The sequence below is a fragment of the Pinus tabuliformis genome, chromosome 3_1 (genome assembly GCF_031772625.1).
Source record: "Pinus tabuliformis cultivar Carrire ecotype Pingquan chromosome 3_1, CPIR1, whole genome shotgun sequence".
In the NCBI taxonomy this organism is placed as follows: domain Eukaryota; kingdom Viridiplantae; phylum Streptophyta; class Pinopsida; order Pinales; family Pinaceae; genus Pinus; species Pinus tabuliformis.
Genome location: NC_142301.1, coordinates 615,985,736 through 616,011,468, shown reverse-complemented (window position 1 = coordinate 616,011,468; position 25,733 = coordinate 615,985,736). Strand labels below are relative to the sequence as shown.

The window sequence follows — 25,733 nt, the reverse complement described above, 5'->3', positions numbered from 1 at the left end:
CATGAGATGGACTTGATTCTAGGTGTGACATTGCCAAATCAAGCACTGCACAAGATGAGTACATTGAAAAGCATGGAATTATATCAGCAAGTTGGTGAGTTGTTGTCAAAGGGCTTTAATGGAGATATTGTGAGCCTGAGCACGTTATCAGGTCTGATGACATCGAAGAAAGATGGGCAGTGTAAGATGTGTACAAACTCTAATTCCATTACGAATTCTGAGCTTGGCAGAAAAATTATAAAGCATGCTGAACTAATGATCCATGTATCAGAAAAACCAGCAAAACTAGCAGAATCAGAACAGCACAATGCTGAAGGTTTGGATGCAATCTTGGTTGAAAAGATCCATGTGCCAGAAAGAGAACAGTTAACTCCCACAGGAGAAAAATATACAAAGATGCATCAGCCAAAATCAGGATTGTCCAAGAAACAAAGCATGGAAATTGATTTGAATCCAGTAGATGGTATTGACACTGAATATGATAAAGAGAACAGAGATACAAATGTATTTTCAACTGAGAATAAGACACTCGAAATGAAGAGCAAATTTGATATTCTGAACATCAACAGCCTGGATAGTGACCTCAGTACTATTCCCCTGGAGCATGTAACTGAGCTTGAACAAGAGATTCTTGCAGTGAAGAATGCCTCCGACGTTGTTGAGCCAGTGCAGAGAAAGCAAAACCACCATAATGAAAATAGTGAGGAAGGTCTAGGTAAGATTTTGGTCAAACGTGTCTCAAAACTTGAGAAAGAGAAGTTGGCAGCAGCAGCAATGTCAAATGAAGCATTTGGTAGTCCGCAGCGAAAGAAACAACTTCATTGTGTGGAGAGTTTGGAGAAAGACTTAGTCAAGCATATTTCAAAGCTTGAGAAAGAGAAATTAGCGGCAGCAGTATTGTCCAATGAAGCATCTACTGGCGTGCAAAGAATAAAACAACACCATTATGTGAAGGATGACGAAAGTTTGGATAAAGTCTTAGTTAAGCATATCTCAAAGATTGAGAAGGAAAAAATGGCAGCATCAGCAGCATTGACAACAAATTCAGTGCAGAATGTAGACAGAAAACATCAACCGCATGATACAGTTGAGGATAGTTTGGATAAGGTATTGGTCAAACATATATCGAAATTGGAGAAGGAGAGACTGGCAGCATTACCATCTGATAAAGAATCATTTCAGAGGGTGCAAAGAAGTCAGAATCGCTGTGACAGGAAGGATGGAGAGAGTTTAGAAAATATCTTAGTCAAGCATGTATCAAAATTGGAGAAGGAGAAACTGGCAGCATTAGCATCGGAAAAGGAATCATTTCAGGGGGTACAAAGAAGTCTGAATCACTATGATGTTACCGGAGAGAATTTAGAAAATGTCTTGGTGAAACATGTCTCTAAGCTGGAAAAAGCAAAAATACAAGCAGTGCAAGAAGCATCTGAGAGGGTACAGAAAGGCCAACGTGAGTGTGATGCAAAGAATGAAGATAGTTTAGATAAGGTTTTGGTGAAGCACGTCTCTCGACTGGAGAAGGAGAAAAATATGGCAGCAGCACAAGAGACATTTCAAAGGGTTCCAAGAAATCGATGCCAAAAGTGATGAGGGTAGTTTTGAGAGTTTAGATAAGGTCTTGGTTAAGCATCTCTCTCGGCTTGAGAAGGAGAAGCAGAGAGAATCATCAAAAGGTTCTGAAATTCTGCCACGGAGTTCAAAGTCTCAGACTAGGGTAAGTTCTTTTAACTAAATGTGCAAGTACAGTCAATCGAATTGCAATGAGACAAACTGAACACACTGATATTTTACTGTCATTCAGGCACGATAATAACAAAAACAATGTATGTTATATAAATGAAAAGAAACCAGAGAAGATGGTATTCCTAACTGAAGTCACGCCTGCTGTTCGTTAAACTCGTTTCAGAAACCAGAATTAGCTGTTCCAGAAGGCTGTTGTAGCATTTATGACCAGAAGAATTGACCGGCTAAGGTCTGGTTGTTCAATTCAGTTAAGTTATATCACTGATTCTCCGGGTCAGCGATTATGCATTGCAATCTTGGCCAGGGTCTTTCATACAATTGCAACAGGGTTATGATTATGCATTGCAGTGCGCGGGTGAGAATTCGAGTGTTTTGATCAATGCATTAATTTTTCAGACAGGCTTCACTGAACTTTTTTTTAACTGAATATATTACACATCAAAGATACTCGATCATTCCACAAATACTACTGCATATTCCTACTAATGTACCATACTCTGCTTTGTGTTCGGAATTCACCAGTCTACAGCCTCTGTACAAAAGCTTTAAATGTAGATATACTGAAAACTGAACAGATGACTGATTAATTTCCACATTACTCGAGAATCTTGCCAATTAGAAGCTGAAAACAGCGCAGGCAGCTCAATGTTGCTCTATAAACAATTGTCTAGAGCTAAAGTTGATAGCTCAAGCCTCAAGGTCATGCAAGTTCTTTTAGGAAAAGATATTTTGTTACTTTTATAAATAAATAAATACTTCAAAAGGCTCAACGGGTTAACTTAACTGGTTGTCACCAATGTTGCTGGGCATTTGGCGAGTTCTGTGCCAGCATGTGCTCAGTTCGAATCCCCTTGTGTTAGGCACACAAGTATATGCCGACATGTTTACAAGCGAAGCCATCCCCACAAAGGGGGGCAAGTTTCCCTTGGATTATCCTGTGAGGTTTTCAAAGGAAAAAAATAGGTACTCAAGTGAATGTCTGAACAGAGAATGTAAGATCGCAACTTTCCAGTCTGTTTTCTATGAAGATGAAAATTAGCTTCCGACTCCTCGCCCTTCTTCTTCTTTGTGTTTAGTCACTAGTACACCCATTAACCCAAGTGTGCAGAAGACAGTTGAGAGCTTGAAAAAAATACAGTGAAATATTTTCCCTATATGCCATTTCTGTTCTTGAGTGTTGTCATATCTCTCCGATTGCATCCTTACTTTTCTTGCCTTTTCTATCATTTTTTTTGTTTACATCAGCATCGTTTGATTTTTTCTTATCTGCCTTGGATACTACATTAGAAACTGTGAATCCAGCGTCTTCGAAGAACCGTGCTCTGTCAAGAATCAAAGCACTCCGTTCCTTTACATCCACACCATCGTAAGTCCACACAGCCAAAGTTGCATCACCTTTCAAGCCTAATGACAACCAACCGAGACCTGCAGTAGCAATATCCACCGAATTGAAATCCCAACTGTTTCCTGATATTTTGAATTCCCTCCGCTGCCATTCACCAAGCTCAGAGACTCTTTCCACCCCAATGGGAGGCTGCAACTGTAGTCCAAAGTGGTGTTCTCTTATCACATCCGCATTCTCAACCTTCCCCATATGCAAGGGAATCAGCGGAGAGACCCAAACAGTGACATAAAGTGATTGAACAGAAGCCTCTTCGATGTCAACCCTCATTAATCCCCCAACATGTACACATTGACCCACAGTCAACCTGTAACTCCTGGGTTTAAGCTCCTTCTTTATCTGAACCATCTTCTGCTCTTCTCTGTTCAGTCGTGTTGGTATCTGATACGGATGCAGAAGGCCCGGCGTGTCATACAATTTCGCCTTGTCAGGCAGAATCCCTTCGATCCTAAGAATCCCCAATGTAGTGCCTGGAACTGGAGCTTCGGTGAGTTGGGTAACCTTTCCTCCAACGTGCTTCCCAATCGCATTAATCAAAGTTGATTTGCCCACATTCTGCGCACCGATTACCCACACATTTCCTCGAGGACCAGCCAGCTGCTTGATATGCTCGGCCAAGTTCTTAATCCCCCAGCCCTTGTGGGAACTGACAAGATGGACTCCGTGTAACTTTTCTGCCCCACCGAACCTGGACCGCCGGCGAACCCAATTCTCCAACCTCTGTGGCGTTACCTGGGTAGGAAGAAGATCGAGCTTCGTGGCAACAAGCACTAAACGGGGAACATTCCCAGACTTCCCTTCCTTCCAGACATGCGCCCCTTCTTCCATCGCCTTTGACACCAAAACCGCCACACGCCGAGGAAAAGACCCATCAAAGTCCACAGTATCGACCACCATCACTACAGTTGATCTGCTGCCGGTTGTTTTCATCAATCTAGCTCCCACTGTAACTTCAAAATCAAAATCCGGCAGCAAATTCTCTACGCTCTCGTCCTTCACTTTCCCATAGTTGCGCAAGGAATGGCACCGGGCACAAACCACTGGCGTTTCCGCTTTCTTTAAGTTTACATTATTTTCCCCCTCTTGAGAGATATTGGACTTCGGTTCAGATTCCTGGACCTTAATCTGATTACTTATTTCTCCTTCATCGTCTGGATTCAGCCAGATTTCATCTCCTAGATTCTCTCCTTTGACATCAACCCATACTCTTTTCTTTTTAACTTTCTCCGAGGGTTTAGTGAAGAATCCAGGCGCCTTCGGCTTCTCGTTCTGCATGTAAACTCCGCATCCCGGGCAGACTAAATGCTCGGAATCGCTTTCGTGACCTTCACTTCGACCCCAAGGACGAGATTTTTGCAGTTGGGTTCCCAAACTAATGTTTTCGGGGGGTTTCGTTGATGATATAAGATCTTTAATGGCGGATGCATCAGAGGAACTGCATCGTATTATTCGAGATTGACAGAAGGAAAAGATGTCATACCTTGACTTACGGTGAATACCGGCGGCCTCTTCAAAGCCGGCACCTTTTTGCTTCAAATGAGAACAATAAGCCGATGATATCGATGTTGGAAAGCATTTTCTGGTCCGAGATGCAGCGAGCAACCTGCCGTTAAGCTTCGCAACCCTATGCAACATGGCCGTCTGTCAGGGGTTGATATTACAGGATTGGGATGCTACCATATTGCCCCCTTCTGAGTGGAAGAGGGACTCTGGCCTCCGACGACTGCTTCGAGATCCAGCGAGACACTCGACCCACCTCTCTATCCTTAAGGCTGAACCAGATAGCAGCATTGACTCGACCCGCATCCACCGATCAAATCGCTTTTGCTCCAGCCTCGCTCACCTCTATGGAACACAGGTTCCTATAAGGCCAGGGTCAGCAAGTGGATGCATTGTGTTTCTTACCCCTATCACCCTTGTTCATTTGAGAGTAACGAGCTTCGGCGAGCGCCGGATGGTTTTCAGGGTTTAGGGTTTAAGGCTGTCGTGGCCATCACCAATGACTACTAAGCCACTGTATTAATCCAGTTTGACTTTTTATGTTTATATTAATCCACTTCTGGTGCAATGTTAATTGAAATTCGAAAGAATTATAACGGTGATAACAGGAGTTAAACTCTTGAACTGTAATAAACTTTTGGAATGACTACTAGTGTATGGTTACTGAACCTATGCTTTAAAAGAGAATTCCGTCTAAAAAAATTTCAGGGTTGAGACAGTTGCATGTCAAGGATAAGGGAGGGAGATAAATGGATGTGAACTCTCTTCTTTCAAAGTCACACATTTAACTATGCCGTATTTGCTTGAATCTTTACTTATTAGTATAGTAAGTTTAGGGAGTTTTTTTTTTCAAATTTTCGAGTTAAATTTTGATGGGTAGTATTTGGATTATGGAGATTTGAAAATTCTATGTGAGTCTAATAAATTTTTTGTTAGATTTTGAGCAAATTAAACTGAAAAATATACGGAAAAACTTCTAAATATATAACAAATAGACTATAGTATATTGTATTATCTTAGAATTATAAAAAGTCATTAGTTCAAATCTATCCCTAATTATTTTAAAGATTTTATGAGGAGAGAGAGGCTGTATAGTTTGAATTCAAGGTAATTGTGATGAGGGTTCAAATCTATCTCTAATTATTTTAAGGATTTTATGCGAAAGAGAGGTTGTATGGTTTGATTGCAAGGTAGTTGTGATTAAGGTGAATGAAAAGTATAAAGGTTGGTAGTTGAAAACACTTTATGATTTATGGTGAGTATAGATTAACATGAGATATTAATTTATTTATTTTTAATATAACATAATTTTGGTAATTAACTTCCATTTTAATTTCAAATTCAGTAAAACTAAATTTTACATAAACCAACTAATTTGTACTTTATAAATAATTAATAATAAATTTTATCCAAATAATTTTTAAATAACAATAAATATTTAAATTTCAATAACATAAGATAGCTATCTTATTTTATTATACACATGATAAAAACGTGACTTTCCAATAACGCAACAAATTCAACAATTTGTTAATATATTTTTCATTTTGAAATTGGTTACTAGATATAAGAATAACGCAACAAAATTCAACAATTTGTTGATATATTTTTCATTTTGAGACTGGTTACTAAATATAAGAAAAGTAAAAATGTCGATTATAAAACTCAATTCAACGGTCATTACAATAATAAATTAAATTGTAAGTTTCAAATTTACAATTTTAATTAAATTATATATATATATTTTGGATTGGACTAGTTCAAGTTAGTATGTGAGAACTTTCTCATTTCATCGTGTTGCCTTGGGTATAGATCAGTATAGATTTATCTTCAATTTGAATTTACCAATAGCTAAGAGGGATCAAATCTCTCTTGAGGTGCAAACCTCTTTTAGAGTGAAAATAGATCCAATCCCTCTTAGGGCTTGATAGATCCCGAGTTAAGATGGATATAGTTTGGTTTAATTTTTAGCCTTTAAATAGGCCAAATTAGAGGAGAATACCGTGGAAAAAACCTTGGGTTAAGAATACCATGGAAAAAACCATGATTTAGTGAATTTTATGTTATGTTATTTTATTTTATATAATTTTTTTAATTTAATTTAATTTTGTTTTATTTTCACTGAATCAAAATGTTAAACATTACAACATCACTACCTCACCAGGAGAGCAGGAGAGACGCAATAAGTCTAGCCTTTTAATATGGATGTTCTTAATTTTTTCAAAAGTGAATCAAATGAATATATTCAATATGAGATACCTTGGTCCTTGTGCTTCAAGAGTCACTTTTCCCTAAACTTTAATATTATTTGGATTTGTACCTTTAGTGCAATGATAGATTTATTTAGCCCTAGAGGTGCACTAGACTAGAATAGCCTTCTAATTTAAGGATACCTCTCATCAAGTTTAGAGTTTGCTCCACCAATGTCACATTAAGACAAATTGTCATATCTTCAAGAACATCATATTTGCCACACCTCCTCCTTAGAGCTTAATATTGAGAACCACATTATATTTTGAGTTCGCCCTACTACAAGATTAAATGACAATGCTTTTGATTATTTAGATATTCACTTAGTTCTTTCCAAAATCTCATAACTTATGAGGACTAGAGATAATTAGCCCTCTTCCTTATAGATATGTTCAATATTTACTAATAATATATCAAAGGCCAATTACCCAAACCAACATACATCAAATTGATTGCCTCTTACTTTCAACACACTAACACTAATTAAAAAAAATTATAACTTATTTTCATATTCATATGATAAACTTATAAAACCCTAAAATCTAATCAAAATCTCATGCCCATTGCACATTTGTTTTCAATCTCAATGAATATTGAAAATCCTTCCTTAAAACAACATGTTTCAATGGTAAATAAAAAATATTTAAAACACATTCATTATTCCTAATCTCATTGTAATTTTCAGAGAGAAAATCATTATGGATTATATTAAGAAAATATAAAGGTCAAAATACATGAGAGTCAAATGTACCCTAGTCCATATATTTACAATGTGTCAGATACTATCATCAAAGATCAGACAGCATGTTAGCCTGAGAAAGATAAAACCCATATAACACCTCATGTGGAGGCAAAAGGGAAGTCGTCATCAAAATAGATTAAAATGTGTTGGATCAACAAGAGCCTCAAACAGGAAAGCATATGAGTCCAAAAAGAGCTTGTTGAAAGCTAACTAAGATCAGTGATTAATCCGAATGAGGCATGGAACCCGAAATTGAAATCAAAATAGAAGCAAGGGGCTGGCTGGAGTTCTGGAATATGCGTTCATTTCTCCACTTCCATAGGAACCAGCAAGTGAGAATGAATAAAGAACACCAGGAGGGACACTGGGCACTCCACCAATTGAAACCATCCTGAACAGAAGAGAAAACCCGGTGAGAAAAACCATAATACAAAGACAGGTCATACCAGATTGTAGAAGATGCGGCGCACTGGAAGAACATGTGTGCATTGGATTCAGCTTCGGAGAGGCGCATTTGGCATCTACCCGGACCCTGCCATCCCTTTCTTTGGAGAATCTCCCAGGTGAGATTCCTGTCTGAGAAAAGAAGCCATGAGAATAGAATCATCTTGAGCGGACAGGATGCTTTCCAAAGTTTGAGTGGAAAGGAGGGGGAAGAAGGCGGTAGGCCGAATGAGAGAGCAGCATATAGATCTCTGACGCAGATAGTTTGAGAGGGTTTCTCAAGTGACCAAATCAGCTCATCCATTGAACCCGATTGAATGATTCCTTTGCTTGAGAAGCTGTTGATAGCCGATAACCATAAGGGGCGAAGAGGGAGGGGTAAGGATAATTCGACCTCATTCTTCCAAATTGGGAATTGAGAGGACCATGATTTAATTAGCTTATTCCACGTGAAAAGGCCTCTTGAAAGGAAGAAGGAGAGTAAGGCAGGGGGAATCATCGATTCCAGCTTGTACAAGGTTGGGTCAAAACCAATGAAAATGCTCGAACCTGAGGAAAGTCTCCACCTTAAATTCTCCATGAAGAAAGATTGTATCTTTCTTAAGCTTAGCCAAATAGAGGATCCTTTTCTGATGCCCAAAGATTGCCTCCTGTACCAGAAAACCATACTCCTTCCTTTGAGATATTTTTGATTAATGATGATGCTCCACTGACTTTTTCCATAAATACCTCTAAGAAGAGTTTTGCAAAGAAGAGCTTTGCCAAAAGATTGCATATGCAAAAGACCCCATCCGCCCAGTTTCTTCGGCCTTGAAATAGAGTCCATCTTCACTAAATGAATCTTGGACTGATATGATCTACCACCCCATAAGAAATTGGCTGCCAAAGACTTCATTTTTTTTGTGATGGATGCAGGAAGAAGGAAGAGGTGGGCCCAATAAACCGCCAGTTGTGAAAGAACGGCCTGCAGCAATATAAATCTGCCCGCCAGGGATAAAAATCGCATCTCCCAACAAGAAATTTTGTTGTAAAAGCGATCTATCAGCCATTGCCAGTCCCAAATGCGATATCCTTTTGCTTTTAAATGGAAACCCAGATATGTAAAACCGTCCTTTATCAATGCATGTTTTATGCCAAATAGCGCTGCAATCCATTGCGCTAAGTCCAGATTAGTTCCGTTATGATACAGCATAGACTTGTCTTTGTTTATAATCAGGCCAGATGCGGATTGAAATTTCTGGAAGATCACATTTAGACAGACCCATGTTGATTTGCATAACATCGCAAAAATAAGAATATCATCTACAAAAAGATTGTGAGAGAGGGAGATATCCTTGCATATCTTAATCGGCCTGCACCTCCCTTCAGCCACTGCCATATTGATCTGAGAGCTAAGAGAATTCATCACCAGAATGAAAAGAAGAGGTGAAAGAGGGAAACCTTGGTGAAGACCCCTCTCCGCTTGGAAGAAAGATGAAGGGATGCCATTAATAATAACTGAATATTTGACGTTTTCAACACACGCCATAATCCAGTTGATTCCTTGAGCCCTTAATCCGATTTTTGCTAGAAGGATTCTAAGAAAGCCCCAGTCCACACAGTCGAATGCCTTTTTGAGGTCTATCTTTAGAGCGGCAGCATCAATATTTTTGGAACTGATTGAAAAGAGACATTCCTGTGTCGTAGCTACGGCATCCAGAATTAGTCTGTCTTTTAAGAAAGCATGTTGTTCCTTTGATATAAAGGAATTTAGGACAACCTTCATTCTTTCAGCAATTATCTTAGAGATGATTTTATAGAGAGAATTGCATAAAGCAATCGGCCTGTAATCCAAGAACGATGTCGATTTATCCTTTTTGGGAATAAGGGCTAAAAAAGTGGCAGATAATGCACTGTTAATGTTCCCGGAGATGCGGGAGGCTTCCACCATGCGCAGCATGTCATTTTTGAACAAATCATAGAAATGAGAGAAGAATTCTATCGGCCAACCATCAGGCCCCGGACTTTTATCCATTTTGAATTTTTTGATAGTATCATGCAGTTCCTCTTCCCCAATAGGCTTGAAGAACTCATCATTTGCGCTTTCATCAAACATTACAGGGAACAGATCCACGGCCCACACGATATCATTTGATTCACTTCTTTGCCTTTTATATTGATTTTGAAAGAATCTTGTAACTTCAGCCGAGATTTCCTGTTGAGTGTGGAGAAAGCCCCCTTTGCCATCTTCAATCCTCCAAATAGAATTCTTCGCTCTCTGTGCATTGGCAAAATTGTGAAAAAACTTTGTGTTACGGTCACCCTCCCTGAGCCATGTCGCCCTGCTTTTTAGCCTCCATGTTGCTTCCTCCTTTTGCAGCAGCTCTTGCTTCTTTTTTTCCAAGGATCTGATGAGAGTTTTTTGATCAAAAGATAGACCATTATAATAGACCGAGTTAGAGAGAAGACATATTTCTTTTTTAATATTGATTAGCTCCTGTTTATGTTTCTTCCTCTTTTTTATTTGCCAATCCTTAGCAGCGTCCCTCAACAATTGAATTTTTTCCCGAAAAGTATATAAGAAGGCCTCTTCGGATTGATGGATATCCCTCCAACTATTTGTTATGAGTTCATTGAAAGATTTGTCCTCTAGATGGGTTATATTAAATTTGAAAGGATAGCCCATCCTGCGCTCCATATTCATCCATTCCAAAAAGATGGGCTTGTGATCCGAGGAGAAACCATTTCCAGTTCTGGCCACAGGCATTCCCCACTTTTCAATAATGCTGGCGTTTATGATAAATCGGTCAATTCTTTTTGCTATGAAGGTTGTGCCGAGCCTGCCATTATCCCACGTTGGGACCATTTTGTCAGGGATAATATCAACTAGATTCCTCTTTAAGAGTTCCTGTCGCATTTTATCGGCCATACGATCCTTCTTCCTACACTGACCCCAACATTCCTCAGAGTTAAGGGTCATGTTTAGATCACCTGCTATTAATAAGGATTCAATGTCTAAAATTTCAGAATCAAACAAATTTTCCCAGAAAGGGAATCTGTTCCTATAGAGCGCATAAATATTCAAGATATTGAGAATCTGAGGCCTTCCTCTGATTGAAGCCGAAATAAGAATTCCAGCACAACGTTTGAAAGCCTTTGCTCTGACCCTAAGGGGGTCCCAAAAAACTACCAGACCACCCGACATACCATCTGCTTCAGTGGCAGCCATATGCCAAGACGAAAACATTCTTCTGAAGAAGGCCAGAGACACTAAACTTGGGTGCATTGTTTCCTGAATGAAGATAATATGGGGGTGAGCAGAAACAAGTATCTCTTTTAGCGCCAGAAATTTAGGGGCGGCGCCCAATCCCCTAATATTGAAAGATATTAAGAAGGTCATTTAGAGGGCTGACCAGCCGAACATGCTCTAAGAGGCTGCGAGACAGAAGGTTCCAAGATTGGAACATCCACAAGAGACAGATTTGTGACCCCCAGATCAGAAGCAATCGTTCTGCCTCTGAAGTGACGGCTTCCCCCTTTTTGCTTTTTCCTGATTGTGATATTTTTGCCTGAATTGGGGCTGATGGTTGGGAAGGAAGGCTTATGAATAGTCAATGGTTCAAGAACCGATGGGTTCCACTGGAGAAGGAGGTCAATGTCGCTATCATATTTGTTCACTGGGGAGTCAAACGGAGAGTTGAAAGGAGTCGGGGACATCATGGGATCCTTTCCTTTTTGCATGACAGTGGGAGACCTATTGGGAGAAGGCGAGGAGGATGTAATCAGTATAGGATGAGATCCCACAACAAAATCCACTTTATTCATGACCTGTGGGGAAGGCACTGCGGTCTCTTCATGCGGCTCCGGTATGGGTGGGCTTTTGAAGTCCGCTACATTTGGTGACTCAGGTTGATTCTGAGAGTTAAGCTGAGAGCATCGAAGGTCTGTTGATTGAAAAGAAAAGTGATTTTCGAAATTACTTGCATCTTCAGTAGGGGAATCAGATCCCAAAATTCTCTCCTTTTCAAGAGGATGTTTGTATGACCTGTGTTTGGGTCGATATCTGCAGTTTCTAATGAGGTGTCCCATTCGATGACAGGAAGAACATCGAAAAGGGATACCCCAAAAGTCAAGTCTTTGACAAATTTTAAAGCCTTCCCATGTAATCTCTATCTGATCAGGATAGCCTCCCTTATAAGATTTCTCAATTAGAATCCACGCGATTCTTTTGTCCCTCTCCCCTCTGACCCATGGATCAACATAAATAAATTTACCAACTGCGTCCCCTATCAAGGTGAGGGGTGAGGGTTTCTGTTGTCCAAAGTTCTAATGGCAAGTTTGGGAGCTTGACCCAAATCATGCTGTGAGATGGCGTATTTTTCAGGGGGTCAAAGCCCATATACCACCTCGACAGAGAGAGAAAGCTTCTGCGAAAAACCCAAGGTCTGTTAAGTGTCAGTTCCAGATCAAATGCCTTCTGAAAGTGGAACGAAAACCAGTCTTTCATGAGTCGGGATATGACTGGAGTATAGCCAATGAGAGGAGTCCATGAAGCTACTATCCATTTCCTCAAGTTTTCTTCATTCATTTCCGGAAAATACCATTTCCCGACCAGAGCGTGTTTTTGAAGACTATCAATCCGTTCGGACAAAGAAACGCTGGTGACAGAGACGGCTTTGGGGGGGTGGGGGGGGGGGGGGGAACCATTTTGACCGGAGCTGTGGGTTTATAATGGTGCTGACCTTGGGCATTGCCTTTTTTTGAAGAAGGCGGGCACTTCTTCTGTTGAAAAGAGCAAAGACTTGTTTTTCAATGAAAGAGTATTTGAATTCATTGTTTGAAATTGTATGACTCATAAAAGCAATAGGTTGTCCTATACCTTGATCATTTTTCTGCATAAGGATGCTATAAATGGCTTCCTTTGTGTCAGTAGTGTAGGTAGAGAATTCTGTAGAGAAATTTGGCTTTGCTAGTACTAGTGAGAAGGTAATGGCTTCTTTTATGGAAATAAAAGCTCTCTATGCAACATCATCCCACTTAAAAACATGATCTCGATGTAATAGATTATGAATAGGTTTTGTTATTTTAGAAAAGTAATTAATAAAAATGTGGAGAAAATTTACCTTTCCCATGAAAGATTGGATTTCCTTTTTTGAATTAGGGGGTGGGAGGATTTTGATTGCTTTGGCCCTTTCTGGGTCAAGGTTAATTCTGACTTCAAATACAATATGTCTAAGAAGCTTACCAGTGGTGACCTCAAATAAAGATTTCTTCGAATTGAGATATATACAATATCTTCTACACCTAATGAAATCTCATCTTAAATGTTCAAAATGATTTATACGACACTTTGATTATATTGTCATATCATCAAGATAGATCTGAATGATCTTCTTGATAAGGTCATTGAAGGCTAATTGCATATCCCTTTGTAAAGCGGCACCTCCGTCAATCAAGACAAAAGGAATTCATTCATAAGTGAAAGTGCCCCAACAAGTGGTAAAAGTAGTTTTGTATTTGTCTGCATTCTTCAAGCGAATTTGGTTATAACCAAAAAAGACATGTAAAAGGGACATCATTTGAGATCCTGCCACTTGCTGCAAAATCTGATCTATGTTAGGCAGAGGGAAATTATCTTTCACACTTGCCTTATTCAAAGAATGATAATCGACACATAAGCATATGTCACCATTCTTCTTCATAACATGGACCAATATGGCCACCCACTCTGAATATTTAACTGAAAAAATGATTTGATCTTGAAGTAATTTGTATAACTCTTTTCTAATAGTGGATTTTAGAGCAAGGTTGACTGGTCTTTATCTCTACCTAAATAGTTTGGCATCTTTCTTGATAGGAATGGAATTTTGATTGATGTTGGGATCAAAACCTTGAAGGTATTTGTAAGACCACGAAAAGACACCAGAGAATTGTTTGAATAAATTGATTGACTTTTCCTTCTCTTCTTTGGTGCATTGGGCCCCAACTCGTAATATATTTGGATCTTCATGGGTTCTAATGTTTACCAAAATTGTTTCTCCAATTTTGCTTTTAGATTCTTTTCCATTCCTTTCTTTTGAATTAGGAACATCGCATGATGAAAAACAACTTTCTAAGGGTGAAATTATGGCTGGGTATATGTTGTCTTTTAAAGATATAATCTCATCGTCCTTGATAGGTTCATTTTGGATAAAATCATAAATGTTTTCATCGTCAAGGAAGAATTTCCAATCCTTATCATTTTCTGGGAGATGAGGCTCATAGAGAGATAGTAAAATACAATTTTTCCAATTAGGTAACATTTGGCAAGAAGGAATTGTTGCATATATGACTAACCACTCAATAAAAGAATTAAGGTCCCTCCGAATATGAGTAATATTGAAGGCTAAAAGTTCAGAGATTTTTTCCCAAGTGATCTGAGTATATCTCTTATGGAGTTTGTTAGAAGGAGAATACATTTTATTTATTATATTGAAAACCAATTATGAGTCCTCAAAGGTATTCAAATACTTAAGTCTCAAAGATAACACTTTCTATATCCCTAAAAGAAGTGCTTAAAATTCCGCAATGTTATTAGTGCAATGAAATTCAAATCTAAATGCATATTGCTGCATTTTTCTGAGAGGAGAATACAAGACAATATCGATGCCATTTCCTTCGTTAGAAGAGGCCCCATCAACGTGCAAATGCTAGAGCTGATCTTGTAGATGTGTTTTTATGGGAAGAAGTACCTCATCTTTTGTGAAAAGGGAGTAGACACCAATGTCTTCTTCTACATAGTTAACATGTGGTTAAACTAGACCTTCGATGTATGGCGTAATGCGACCTTCCCTATAAACGATAATGTTTTTTCCATTTTTAGGCAAGGTCATATGTGTTCCATCAAATGAAACGTAATCATCGTCCCGACTTTCTAATCTCTTCCTAGACTATTTGAATACTTAGAGATCGGGATATCCATGAAATTTATGTTACTAGTAATTCTAATTTTGGGATGAGCACAAACAACTGGCGTGATATCCTTGATTTGACAAATTATTTATTGGAGAGAGTTGTTGAATGTGAGTACTTCCCTTGAGGTATCTTTGAAACATTGTATACCTAATTCTTTCATTATGACCTTAAGCATTATGTTAAGTCTAGAGCCTCTGTCAACCAAGCAACAATGTGCTACATTTTTCATGAATTTTCATGGAGACATAAAAGGAGGAGTTCTGAGAGAAGTTGAAGGGTTATGAACAACACAGACTTTGTCTTGATGGTTTTCTCCTTCCGGTTGCATTTTTAGGGAAATAATTTGTGCAGGTATTTTACCTTCGAGAAAACCCTTTAACTGCCTTTGTTGTTTACAAATTGCTTCCATATGAAGTAAGGAGGCATCAACTTTGATATTGGCCATCTTTTTTAGAATGTTAAATTTAGGCAGCATGGAGGATGAAGAGGGGATAGAAGAATGTACATTTTGAGAGGCATTGTTTGTATTTACAATGGAATGGGAGATCAAGAAATCTGTAGCTATTAGATTTTGAGGTTGTTTGGAAGCCTTATTTATAGCACTGTAGGCTCTAAAATCACCTCTTATCTCAAAAACTAACACTTATTCATTATCAATCTAGTTTAGAATTTCCAAATTAGGATCAGGTTTTTTACTGAAGTTTATTTCTCTTGCACTTATTCGAATTTGACAAGTTTTCTCACTATGGTATTCTTCACAAAAATCACACCATGAATGAGATAGCAAATATTTTGGTTGATAATATTGTTGAGCAACATGAACATGTGTTAAAGAAGAGTGTTTTGGTTTAGGTTGTATGTTGAGTTTTATTTCGTACAAAATCAATGTATTGCTCATATCTTGCATGAGTTGAAGGATGGATATCATATCATATTGGTTGGTTTGAACTTCTAAAGAAACACTCATTCTGTGAATTTTGTTACTTGTTTTCTAGATAAACTTAGAGAGAATACTCAAGACTAGCAACATTCTTCTCTTCCAACCATTGATGGTAAGGTGGGGGTAATGCACTATCGTACTGCATCATGGCTACTTGATTTCGAGGGTGAATAATTTCAGGAATTTGATTATATAGTTTCGTAAAATGAAGGTTAAATGATTTAATGGTTTGTCCTCTTGAAAATGAGAAATTATTATAGCCAGATAAGAGGTCGATAAGGTTTCTAGGTTGCCCGTAGGTAGATTTGAACTGGTAACAAAGTTCTTCCCAAGTGGATAAGGCTTTGGGAGGCAGTTCAAAAAAATCAACAATGAGCCTACCTTGAATGGAATTCAAAAACAATCGCATATAAGTGTCATTATCATTTTCCCCAATATTGTGGCAAGCATTGGAGAATGCAATTAAATGTTCATTTGCAGTGATGGTTCTGTTGGTTGAGAAATTAGGTAAATGGAATTTAAATTTAGGAAGAGGTCCATTGGTTGGAGCTAAGTTCAGAGGAGAATTCACATGCCAAGGAGTATTGTTAAGATCTTCTAAGAATTGGTACAAACCATGTTTGTGAATGACTTTCACAAGGTTGGTGGTTGACTTATGAGGAGTGAAAGATGAATAAATTGACCCAATAGAGATAGTGGGAGTGGAAATTGAGCCTGAACATGAAGAGGAAGACTCGGAGGAAATGGAACCTTAGGTTCTGGAGGAATATTGAAACTCAATCACAAACATTACACACTCTATGGGAGAGGTAGTCCTAGAAGAGCAAGTTAGACTGTGTAAAAATCAACGTCGAGCTTTGATTTCTAAGATGACTTTACATCTTTGAATTTCGTTGATAGGAGTATATTCAGGACTTTCACCTCTGATACATCTAGAGGATATAGGTTCACTACTCATACAAATACTATTGGTGAGGGCAGAGTACGCGTTGGCGTTCACGTTCACATTGTTGATTGATTAAGACCTCTTGCTCATCAACAATTTCTATTACTCATGCAATTTTAACCAAATAATGATTTAGTTGATCAATGGTAGGGGCATTGAATAAAATGTAATTGAGAAAAAAATTGGTATTTACTTTGATCATTCAATTGTAGAACGAGACTAGGTTGTTGATTAGATCAAATGGTCATTTATCAGCTTGAAATAAAATCAATGAGAAATATGGATAAACTAACTATCTATGAGCCAAGTTATCACACTCACGAATTAGCCTTTGGAATACTTCTCATTGTTATTGTAATTGAATATATTGGGATATGATAGCCCAATTTTGAGCACACTCTTCATTAGAAGCAACATTTTGAAGGATGCAATCAAGAAATGGATGAGCAATGCTAGTTTGATCATGTAAACCAAATTCAAGATTAGGTTGTTCAATAGATTGAATAGTCATGAATTCATAATAGATTTGAGAGAGTAGGGAACTAATCTCTCCCCGATAGAGTCGCCAAAATATTTGTTGATGGAGAGGAGGTTTTTTTATTCTTCTCGCTATCACATCTTCAAATCTCACCAGGGCAAGTGAGATAATGGGACAAACTTGCCCAAAAATTTATTCCCTAGTGTAGTGATTGGTTTTATGAGGGATTTACAAGTTTCTTTATTTTTATATGATAACATAAGATAATTTACAGAGAAATTAAAATAGAAAAATGAAATTAATACATACCAAGTAATGTCTGGAAATTTTATAAGAATTCTAAAATGTAAATATGTACATTAAAAATAAACGAACATAAATCGAAAAATAGACATCCAATGCAACAAAATAATCATTGTTTGAAGGTTTGTTGGCCTTAAAGCACTGCAGAGCATCAACTGTGTTAAACTTACAAATTAAAGAAAATAAATTTCCAATAAATTATGAGATTTTGTGAGAAGTATACACAAAAATTATAGAGAAAAAAGGTTGATTTTATTAATAAAAAGTTTGTGAGTACCACAAAATTAATAAGGAATATTCTTGCGAAGAACCATTGATCAAATCAAATTCTAAACATCTACAGTGTAAAAAATCAAAGTCTAGGAAAGAAAAATAAATGATGAGGCAACCTCTAAAACACCTTCAGGTGCTCTAATATAATAGTAGACAACTTGTTTCTCTAAAAAGTTAGTGGTTGTTAACACTAGTTAAATAAAAACAAGACCTTCAATAGCAAATAAAATGACAGGAAATTAATTTACGTAAAATAATGTGTACAAAGGATGAGTGGAGTCGCTCATTTGACAATGTCTTCACTTCGAAAGAGATCTACTACCACCTTTTGGTTCAACTTTTTATAATTCATAGAATATTAGAATCAGGAGGAATGAATGACTACTAAAACTTAGTGCATACCTATCATTGTAGTATTATCTCTCCTCATTCATAACCTCCTCCATCATTTATGCCTCCTCAGAGTGGTTAGGCACTTGAACTACTTGGATAATTAATTATAGTATATTCTCTAATGATGTTTTGATTAGAGGTCAAGGGTGGGGCTCTCCATCCCACTATAGAAGAGATGTTGTAATGTCCTGTCCTGTTATGTTATGTAGTTTTTTTACTCAGTAAAATTACATAAAATAAGATTAATAAATAAAATAAATAAGTTTATTAATAATTATTATTAATTTAAACATTTTGTCTCAGTCAAATTACATTAAAAGGACAAAAAAGACAAAATAAAAAATTAATAATTATAATTAATAATTAAACCAACCTAGATCCATCTTAACTCTGGATCTATTAATCGCCAAGAGGGATCAAATCTCTTGAGATGCAAACCACTTTTCAAAGAAATGGTTGATGGGGAACTAGCAATCTCCCCAGATATATGAGTTCTCGATATAAGTGCAAACCTCTTTTTAAGTGAAAAAAAATTGATCCCTCTAGGCCTTTGGTAGATCTAGAGTTAAGATGGATCTAGGTTGGTCGATATTACAAGACTATATGAAGGAGATGTGGTAAAAATATTTAATTGTCGCTATCTATCGTAAATAAAATATTTCAATGTCCGTGTGAAGTAACTTAATTTTATATCCACTTTAAAGAAAAATAAAGTAAATAAAAATAAAAATAAAAAACAAACAAACCAAAGAAAAACTTATATTTTCACTTTTTAGTTAAACATATATTCATGTTAACTAGTTAATTTGAATACCAACTTCATATATATCTATATATAAGAGTAATAAGACAAACATGTGTAATTCATTCAATTCTTAATATAAAAATAATGTCATATTTAATAGTAATAATAATATTCAACATGGCGGAAAAAAGCAAGAAGGAGACGATGCAGAGCTCCTGTGCCGGTGGAAGATAGGGTTAAGCCCTAGCCGAACTTTCCCCTCTTCTCTTCCACATTGGTTCAACCTCATAGTGATCAACCCTCGGCCTAGACCCCCCTCTTATTTATTCAAGAATAGTTTCAAAATGGGCCATACATCTCCTAGTTGTTCTTCTTCTTCGTCGCTTTCAGCGTTCGGCTTGATGCCCTTAGTCCTTGTCGTGTTTTCTCAAGCTACGACTAAATCTCACTCCTTTGGTATTGATTCTATTGGAAGTGGGAAGAACCTCTCAGCTTCCTTGGCTTCTGCTCATGTAGCATCCTCTTCTGTTGTTGGTACTTCTGGTGTCACCCTTCCTTCAGGGTCTAACCAAGTTCCTTCAAAAAATTTCTGTGACATTGTCAATGAGTCTGATAATTGCTCTTTGCCTACTTTCAAATTGATTCCTGTTAGCAAAGTTCCCATAGTGGAAATCTCTTTGGATTATTAGGCTCTCAACGAAGTTGGATTTTTCTCCTAAGCTAGTTTGGTCTACTATTTCATAGGGATGTGTCCAAAACATGTGGAGCTCCACTCCTGGATAAGTGTTCACTCAAAACCTCTCATTTTAACTAAGTTAAACATATAGCCCATGGCCAAGGGTTTCTTCACCATTGTTTTTAACAACATTGGAGACACGAAGCAGATTATTGAAGAAGGTTCTTGGTTCTGGTGCTACCTTGGCCTCTGTATGTAGCTTTTGTTCCCTTCTTTCAATCCTTTCTCGGTGTCAATCACAACTGCTCCAGTTTGGGTAAGGCTCCCCAATCTCTCTTTGCACTCATGGGATATTTATTATCTAACTTCAATTGTTAATTCCTTGGGCAAGTTCTATGACACTAAACTTTACTTAAAACCCACGTATGCTCACATATGTGTGGACATGGATTTCAGTAGGGGCTTCCCGACTGAGATTAAGCTTACTGGCCTAGATTTCTCTTGGGTCCAATCCTTGGATTATGAAAATGTATCCTTTAGATGTAGAACCTGCTATGAGATAGGCCATTCTCTCAAAAACTGCCCAAATGCAAGGAAATCATCTTCAAAGTCTGCTTCTTGGAAGCCTAAATGGTGGAATGATGCAACCTTCTGTTTGGTCAATTTAGTGTCCTAAATTGCTCTACATAAATTATCAATTCGGGTATCGTAAACTAATAAAGTGTAGTGCACTGTTTGTGCTAACTAACCCTTCTTACTTCGTTGTTTTTATGTTTTATGTTGTTTTGGGGGGTTTTTGGTCTTTTAATTCCTAATTATTTACAATGTAAATTATCAGAACTAAATCTAACTTTTGTAAAGACTGCTCAAAATATAAAAATGAAAACAAAGCTAAGAAAGAAATGAAAACAAAGCTAAGAAAGATATGGAAACAAAGCTAAGCAAGAAATGAAAACAGAGTTTCTATTCCTATTTTACCATTATTTCCAAATCATGAATTAAAACTGAAAGTGAAATTTGCAATTGATGTCTAACTAATTACAGAAATAAAACTAAATGAAATACTTGGTTACTCTGCCTCTCAATTTTGGGAGAAAGTCTCCTTGGGATGACATTTGAGTAATTCTGTACTTCATTAATCTAAGAGAAAGCAAATACAAAGATACAGAAATAACTCATTGCATAGATGAAATGTTCAACCACCTAGTTAAGGATGAATTATCAACTTGAAGGGTTTTTCATAAACATTCATTAACACCATGAGTCAGTAAACTAAAAATGAAATGGCAAAGACAATAAATGACACTGATCAGTTTAATTGAGAATTTAAACTAGAAAAACAGTGAATGAAGTAAACTATCCAATAGTGTATCCTTATCATTCTTCAATCCTACTCTCATCCTGAAACAAGGTTAGTTTTTAATTGAAGAAACAAGATTACACCATTGAGTTCTATCTTCTAAACTACTGATAAAAACAAAAAAGAGATCAAGTTAATGGAAACTGCTCTAAATTATAAAAACTGTTAATATTTAAATGATGGAAATTGCATTATAAACATTGTTAGTAAGAAAATGATTATAAACACTGTTTTAGAAATAAAATGATGAATTTACAGTTAACAAGAAGAAGAAAAATAAAATTAAATGAAACCTTCTTCAGTGCAGGGGCCCTCTGCAACTGATTAGGCTACGCTTGCTTAATCAACTCCAAGAAAACTCCTTCAGATGTTCATAAAAACATGTGGTCTTCTCATACTAAAATAGGGACATAAAATGCCCAGAAATTACAGAGTCTAGAACTTCGATTTCACAATAAAACTATTACTATTACTACTCACTTCTTTGGTCCCTTACACAGGTATTTATAAGAAAAATCATATAATTGTTTGTAGAGAAAAGCATGCTACAGCCAAACACGTAGAAGATAGATATGCGGAATTTCTTCCTTGACTGCTGGAGACATAAATCCAAGACATCATGGCTGTTGGATTCGTTTGTATAGGTGGTTGTTGGAGTTCGTAGGTACAGGTATTTGCTTTGGGTAATGCTTCCCATCACTATGAAACGCATTAATTAACCACGAAATAGAGTCCTGTTACCTTCGGTCTCTTTGTGTTTGACTTATCCATTGACTGTAGTCTTATGCCATCTTCTTTGTCGACCTGGGCTGAATGAATAGGACAAGGTCCATGTCATGATGATTTCCAAGCTGCCCATGTGGCTAGTTTCTCCTTCTGACACCTGGAACCTGTTAGAGCATGAAGGTAGCTGCGGAACAACTGATTAGCTGCAGAATAGGCTGCGTTCCGTAGCTAATATACAAAAAATTATTCAAACAACAAAACATAAAAGCATAACATGTAAATCACTAAATGTCCTCCTCAAGACAATATATACCGGTTATTGGTGATGAGAATGCATCTTTCTTATGGAAAAACAAAGAAAAGGAATGAGAAGAGTTGCTAGGGAAAGAGTAATTTTGAGGCTCAACATACCCCCACTGCAAAATCATTGCATGTCCCCATGCAATTTTCAAAAATGTGAACTTCTTTCTCCTATTGCATCTATTCTGACACTTCTGCCAGCACATCCAACTTCCTTTTCTTACTTCTCCTTGCACTGACTTCCATCCTGGGCTTCTTCATAAGAAGTCTGTATTTGAGGTTGATAATTGTTCTGCTCAAATTCCTATTTTTCCTCTTCAGCTTCCTATTTTTCTTGTACCATAATCCTAGGTGCAACATTGTGTTGTCATGAATGGCTCTATCCAGCTTGTTCTATTCCCTCAAGGTTTCATTTTCTTTTTGAATGTGCCTGTTCAAAATCTTTAACTCAAAGATTTCTTGTTTGAGAGAGGTAGTTAGAGGTTCTTGTGGATTGATAGGCTGCTTTAGATTGGTTAAGGATCCTGGATCCATTGAGGTATCCTTTCTCTCTAATGACTCTATGTAGTCATAGATTTGCTGTTGTACTGGATCTATGCCAGGAGAAGCTCTGCTTGGGCTGCCTTCAAAATTCTGTGGAGGAGAGTTTTGTGGACTATGTTCAGGTGGAATACTGTCAGGAGATTGAACTGGGGTTTCTTCCTCTAAGTTTATGAACTGGGCTTCTTTTGATGTTACCTTCCTCACCTTACCTCAGAGTCTAGAGCTCCTTCTCAGGTTTTGGAAGCTTATGGTTTCTTCTCTTGTGTCCTTCTTCCTCTTCCCTATCTCCTTCTTTTTCTTGATTTGCTCCTTAATCTTGGTTAGTCTTTCGGAGAGTAACTATTCATCTTCTTGTGGTGATGAAGGTTCAAGAATGTCTTCATTGATTTCTTCAGCTCTCTCTTTCATTTTTCCTTTCTGTTTATTCTACTTTCTAACCTCTGGTTTAGAAGTTGTCTCTGCATCATTCTTTTGTGAGGAGGTTTGAATGTTAATGCTGATCTTTCTCCTCCTACTTTTCTTAACATGACTCTCCTCAAGTGACTCTGGAGCATCCTGGAAAAAAATTCTTACCAAGAAATCTTCCCATGTATCCCCTACACTTTTCAAATGGAATTCAACTAGTATTTTCACTAATCCATGATGATACATAGTTGTTTCTATGGATTCAATTTTCTTTTGGACATTTGTAGCCATCCTTCTTAGACTGTTTAGAAGGAAGAAGGGAAGGTTGATGGTTCCATTTTCTAAAATATTCATTAATAAGCGTATATGGTAAACATACATAAACCCAAATCTTCCTTCACATGTAATGAATTTTTGCAATATTAACAGCATATTACTCCATTTGTTTTTGAGTGCTGAAATAGGAATTCCCTTCCTAAATACTGTAACATCCATACCTGGGTTTCTAAGGATCACTTTCCAAGATTCACCATGAAATTCCTTGTTTTTAAACCATCTTTCTCCTTGTCTCGGCAGCTCCGTTGCTTCTGCTATGAAGGATTCTATGACTGCAAATTTTATATCTCCTATCTCCACTTCTGTGCCATCAAATGACATTGCAAAAGACTTGTTAATTTCCTTGTGGTAGCCGTCAAATTTCTTAATAAAATTTAACGATCCGACCTTCTGTATCATCCCTTTAAGATGTGGATGCCCCTCCATATACTTTACCCCATACGGGCTTTGTCCTGAAAATAAGCCCCATATCCCCTGTTTTCGGTTAACCTCCAAATTACTCTCACTGTCTATAAAACGAGTGCTATTTAAGAAATGGAATGATTGTGTGTATGGAAATGGAATGACTGCGTATATATGAAAATGGAAATATTGTGTATATGAAAAGACTGCGTGAATATGAGAGATAAACTTAAGAGTTTGCATGTAATAAATAGACAGTAAGGGTTTAGAGAGTCGTAGATAGGTAGGTCACATCGTCATCTTGACCGTTAATAGGTGGAGTTGTGGAGGACCGTTTGAGTACAGGTTATGGAGTTTGAAGCGGAGATTTGTTATGAAAGAATCATTGAGACCGTTTGTCATTAAAGATGGAAGATATGGCAGAGACATAGTGGCGGTCAAATCAAATGATGGTTGATTAAGGAGACATGTGATTATACATATTATACAAACTTATGTTTTCAAATTGCTTTTTGAAATAAATTTTTGCATTTACCTTTGGAACCTTTACCTTTCGCTTGCTATTTTTTTTTTGATGTTGATCCACAGGTACCTTGAGCATGGTTGGTCTTCAAAAATTGATTTTCTTCAATTCCCTGCATACATGATTTTATTATGAGCTGTACACTTGTGCTTGAACTGATAAACAAATTGTAGCTGCAGAATCAAATTAGCTGCAGAACAGAATCAGCGGCAGAACGTGAAACAGAAAGTGGAATATGGCTTATGGATCATGAATGAATTGAAAGTGGCTATGTAAGTGAAATGAAATGAGATGTAAGACAAGATGATAAATGAAATGAAGATGGAATGAAAACTGTAAAAGGAAAAATTGAAAAATTTATTGATGAAATATGACAATGGGATGAAGTGAAACTGCAAAAATAAAACAGAGTGAGGTGAGATGAGATGATGAATTTGCATAATCTAAACTGCAAAGTAACTGTAGCTTTTTTTCACTACTTATTACAGAAAGAAAATGGAAAATATAGGGTGTCAGAAATCTTTGATTTTCACCCTGTATTTTCTGTATAAGTATGCCAATCAATGATTGGTTTTCAACCTTATACAATTTAATTTTTTTTATTTGTTTTGTTTGTTTGTTTGTTTTTTTTTTTTAAGGAAAAATAAAGACTAAGTTAGTGGAGAAGAAGAATTCTTCTTCACTAGCTTCATTTCAGAATTGTCTTGGAAAATCTTAATGAACTCCTCTTTTGAAATTGGTTTCTGATATATCTTTAATCTATGACCATTCACAAGAAGAGGAGTTTTACTTTCATCTATTGTTCTTATCCTCACTGCTCCATTACTAAAGACTTTTTCAATCTCATATGGCCCAAGCCAATGAGTTTGAAACTTCCCTTGAAAATCTTTAAACTTTGAATCAAACAATAGCGCCCAATCTCCCACTTGAAACCTCTTGTCCTTGATATATTTGTCATGCCATTTAGCCCTCTGTTGTTGGAATATACTAGTCCTTTGAACTGCCTCTTGCCTGATTTCATCAAGTTCATTTAATTGCTCTAGCCTATGCTTTTGTGCCTCTGATAAATCTAGTCCCAGTTGGACTGCCATCTTGAAAGTTCTGATTTGGAACTCTATAGGGAACAGGACTTGTTTCCCATAAACAAGTTCATAGGGTGTATGTCCCGTTGTGTTCCTCCATGTAGTTCTGTAGGCCCATAAGGCTTTAGGAAGCCTTTCTGCCCAATCTCTTCTATGTAGATGCACAGTCTTGGTGAGAATTCTTTCAATCACTTTATTTGTAGATTCCACTTGACCATTTTCTTGTGGATGATAGGGAGTAGATTTCCTATGTTTGATCTTGTATTCTTCCACAAGCCCTTCCAC

At 37.2% G+C, this 25,733-nt stretch overlaps 1 pseudogene; it reads right to left on the bottom strand.

The window, feature by feature from the left end:
• Positions 1-2,304: 2,304 nt before the first annotated feature.
• LOC149188507 (GTP-binding protein BRASSINAZOLE INSENSITIVE PALE GREEN 2, chloroplastic pseudogene) lies at positions 2,305-5,137 on the bottom strand (annotated as a pseudogene).
• Positions 5,138-25,733: the final 20,596 nt, after the last annotated feature.